Raw genomic sequence first — 5,017 nt, 5'->3', positions numbered from 1 at the left:
TCAAAGATCTGTCTGAATTTTTTATTTTTATTTTAGTGTCTGGAAATTTCTCAGATGAGAATGAGGCTCAGAGAGAGATGGTAATATAAGATCAGACCGATAAATTAAAAAATAAGGTTTGTTGGATTTCTATTAAAGAAAAATATTTTCAGGACAATGTTAGATACATACATATAAAGAGTTTGTATCAAAAGGTTCATACTCAGATAACATAAATCAGAGTCACTGACCCCTATAAAATGTAGCAAATGAGCCACATTTAGATTCAGACACTTCCTGGTAAAAGATGTTGATCCAGTCTCTAAGCAGAACCTTATTTATTCAACATGTGTCAGGTGCTGTCCTAAACACTTATTGAACAAGTTAAGTAATCTCATCAGTGCCACTGCAGATTATCAGGATCATGTGACAATTTGTTTAAGGAAGGCTACACTCTAGACACTATACCATGTAAGAAAATTTCACAGAAGGTATCATTCCTACAATAAATTTCTCCCTCTTTCCCATCAATTACTGTCTTCTAATACAGAGAATCAAAATACAGTTACTGTTTGACTGTATTCAACATTAGCTTGATGTAAAGGCTTCCAAGTCAAAAATGCCTGCTTTTCAAAACATTGCATTTGGGGGCAGACGGGTGGCTCTGTTGGTTAGAGCGTGAGCTCTGGGCAATGGGGCTGTCACTTCAATTCCCACATGAGCCAGCGAGCTGCGCCCTCCACAACTAGAATGAAGTCAATGAGCTGCCGCTCAGCTCCCAGGTGGCCAGATGGCTCCGTTGGTTGGAGCGCAGGCTCTCAACCACAGGATTGCCGGCTCGACTCCTCGACTCCCGCAAGGGATGGTGGACTGCGCCTCCTACAACTAAAGAGGGCAACTGGACCTGGAGTTGATCTGCGCCCTCCACGACTAAGATTGAAAGGACAACAACTTGACTTGGAAAAGTTCTGGAAGTACACGTTGTTCCCCAATAAAGTCCTGTTCCCCTTCCCCAATAAAATATTTAAAAATATATATATATTGCATTTGAATACTGTAACTTAGATTCCTCTCCATACGTTAGCCATACTGCAGTAGCACTTTGCTAGAGTATCTGAGAATGACTCTAGAAGGCGTAGAGTCTGTTCCAGACAGCTGCTAACTCAGTTTGAAATAGATGTAATTGTTTATGCTTTTAGTTAAGTTATACCTGTTCTAGCTTGCTTAGTGGAACTGTGAAGTAGGCTAGGAGGAAGCCAGTAGAGAAACTTCAGTAAGATAACTGAGGCCCAAAGTGTACTGACAACTTCCCTCTTTTCACAACAAACATGTTTTGGCTCTTAACACACCTGTCTGAAATTAACACTTGGATGAACTTTGGCCTTAACGATTCTGAGGTTATTATGCTACTGAGGTTATTATGAACTACTTCTTGGTTATTATGCTGAAAAAAATGGTAATCAGTTCCTTTTATTGAATGTGAACTACATGCTAGGCACAGTTTGCCATTTAATGCCCCTGCCATCCTGTGTAGGCATTGTTGGAGGACTTGAAACAGCTGTGAACACAGCAGCAGTACACAGGGACTGAGACCCTTAGAGGCTGGAGCCCTGCTCTGCTGGAAGGGGACTAATGGACTGAATGCTATAGGAGTTCTGAACTTCTTTGCCTTTTTTTAAAAAAGCTTGCTCCAATTCACTGACATCAGGCAATTACTGCTGTGACTCTAAATTTGAAAATTTATAATTTATTTGAATGGAGTGAATCTTAACCCTGAACCCACTTCTCAACAGGTTAGTGGGAAAATCCATCTTAGCCATAAGTAGGGCTACTTCTGAGGGTCTCACCAAAATCAAAGAGGCTTCCATTGTCTTGGGGTAAATGGGGAAAGACTCCTAATGTCAACTGTCACAGTACACTGGCCCTGTACACTAGGACCTTGACAGATGGCTCTCCCTTCTGTAGGGTACAGAAATCCTGACTGTGGCAAGGAACCTGCCCTGCATGGACACCAGAAAGCCTTTCTCTGATCCCTTGCTGTCATCCTGGGGCCCTGCCACAGGACTGCTAGGATTCAGTGGCCTCTCTTCTCTTCCCTTTGAGAATGTTCACATGCTCACTTTCAGAAACACTCTCCTGCACTGTCCCCATGCCACTGTTCTCACTTGCCAGAAATCTACTCTTTAATGGAAACAAGAATTAGAAAGGGTGTGGAATCAGGCCACGGAAAAGGGTTAAAATTCACTCTTAGTACATCCTCAATACCGACTTGGCTAGTGAGTAAATGGTTAATAAGGATTTTACTGTGGGGACGAGGAGCAATTATTAACAGCCTCCTCTCCAGGCTGGCTGACAGATTTACTCCCTTGGGCAACTCTCTGTGTGTGGCATCATTATGCCCATTTTATCAATGAGGTAACTATACTCCAAAGAGGTTCAACAAATGTACCTAAAATCACACAGCTAGTCAGAGGTCAAGCTGAGAATCTGAGCCCAAGTTTGCTGACCTCACTATCCCATGGCCTCAGGGGAATTCTTGGAGAGTTGAACCATCACCCTAACCACCCTCTGCTTCCTTTCACCCAAGCTTTCCTTGGTGTTCAAACAATATCCAAGATAAGCCAATGGAATTCTCTGATAGCAGTTGAAGGCATTTCGTTTAGAAATTATTTTATGGTGAAATAAAATGCTACAATGCAGATGCCCAGCTATTCTACCTGAAAAAGGTCCATTCTGGCCTGACCCAATATCAATAATCTAATTTCCTGAAATTAAAATACTGAGCCTGAAAATACTGGGATAGTCTTAATCTGCACTGGACATTACATCTTCCCCGAAATAGATCAGAATTCCCACTTGACCTTAGAGCCCATCTGACCACTGAACATTTTTTCTTTTCTATTTTTGTTTTTGTCTAGGAATGACTGGGTCAACCTCAAAATTAGGAAGATAAGCCTTTTATTTTTATAGTCTTCTCTATAATTGCAGGTGCTCTTGTGGCCGACCAGCAGCCACAAATCAACGAAGAACCTGAAAGGGGGAGTGGGAATTAAATAAAGACACTCACAATTATGATGATGCCAATTCGGTCTCCAGTGATGCTGAAGCACCGGCTTTATTTACTACCACCGTTTATATACCCTAAGAATACGTGCAGTTTTAACAGTCAGCAGATAAAGGAATGCATTACATCACAGAAAGTTATCTTTTACCTAAAACACAGAAAAGCAGAAACTACTAAACAAGCCTCAATGCTATTATCTCATTAAGAGTAAATTCATAACTTTTACATACAAGATACAAAATCCTTGAAACTTTCCCAAAGTCATTATCTCATGACAAAGCCCACCAATTATCCTGCTAGTCTTCAGTCCTCAGTGTCCGAGAACTGGTCACTCCGACCTACTTTCTCAGCAGCTCACAAGCACCCTCCAGTCGCAGGCAGAGATAATGCCTTAGAAGCCGAAACAAGTTAATCATAAACTGAGCCAGTCTGCAAGGCTTTTTTAGAATAACAAGAAATCATGGCTCCCCACATGCTCTAGCACTGCAAAAAAGAACACTGGGCAATCTAATTCAAGCTAGGTGTTCTGGAACCTCAGTTTCCTCATCTATAAAAGAATAAAATTAGACTGCATCATCTCCTAGATTATCTCCAGGTTCCAGTTAAATAATGTCTTATAATCAACAAATGCAAAACCTAGCATCTCTACCCTATCTGTGTTCCCTAACAGAGCATGGCATTTCTAACAGGTGTCCAAGCCAAAAACCTGGGGTTCTGCCTGACTCCTTCCTTCCGCCCACCCTCATCCCTCACCTCACCAAAATCCTCTGATCCCCACAACACACATTCAATATCAGTCATCATTCCCACATTTACATTTTCAGCTTAAACCTCTCTGAACGTCAGACACATATCCACATGCCTTCTTGTTATCTCTGCCTGTGTGGCCAACATTCATTTCAAGGTAATGTTGCCAAAACTAAGCTTTAGATGTTATCCCAAACCCGCTGCAAACCCCGTTATTCCTGTTGCTCAGGCCAAAAAGTCAGTGTCATCTTTGATTCCTCTGTCTCACTCCCCACATCCATGATAAAAACAATTCCATTTGCTTTTGCTGTACCTTAAAAATATATCCAGAATTCTATCAACTCTTAACACCCCCACTGCTACCACCCCGATCCAAGCAACCATCACCTCTTATTCCCCTTTGTGCTCATCTTAACACAGCAGCCACGTGATGCTTTAAAACAGGAGATAATGTCATGCTGCAGCTCAAAATCCTCCACTAGCTTCTCGTCTAAAACCTAAAGCTCAAGTCCTTACCACGACCTACAAGGACATAGGTGATTCAGTCTTCTTACCCACTACCTTACTACCTGTATTATCAGGGTTCTCCAAAGAAACAGAGCCAGTAGATTTTATATACAGATACACATACATACATACATACATACAGAGAGAGAGAGAGAGAGAGAGAGAGAGAGAAATTATTTCAAGGAATTGGGGAACTGGCTTACATGATGGCGGGAGGCTAACAAGTCTGAAATCTGCAGGGTAGACCAGCAGGCTAGAAACTCTTGGCAGAAATTGATGCTGCTGCTTTGAGGTAGAATTTCTTCTCCTTAGGATATCTTAGTTCAGGCTATATTCTGCTATAATAGAATACCAAAGACTGGGTGGCTTACAAACAACAGAAATTAATTCCTCACAGTTCTGGAGGCTAAACGTCCAAGGTCAAGCCACCAGCAGAAATGGTGTCTGGTGAATGAAAGCCTGCTTCCTGCTTCACAGATAGCCAACCTGTCTTCTTGCTGTCCACACCTGGCAGAAGGGGTGAGGGATCTCTCTGGTGTCTCTTTTATAAGAACACTAATCCCATTCATGAGGGCTCTAGCTTTATGACCTAATCACCTCCCAAAGACTCCACCTCCAAATACCATCACACTGGGGATTAGGTTTCAACCTCTGAACCTTGGGGGGACACAAACATTCAGTCTACAGTACATAGAAAGCTCAGTTTTGCTTTCAAGGCCT

This window comes from Rhinolophus ferrumequinum, chromosome 5 (genome assembly GCF_004115265.2).
Source record: "Rhinolophus ferrumequinum isolate MPI-CBG mRhiFer1 chromosome 5, mRhiFer1_v1.p, whole genome shotgun sequence".
Classification (NCBI taxonomy): domain Eukaryota; kingdom Metazoa; phylum Chordata; class Mammalia; order Chiroptera; family Rhinolophidae; genus Rhinolophus; species Rhinolophus ferrumequinum.
This window is presented reverse-complemented; position numbering follows the sequence as displayed.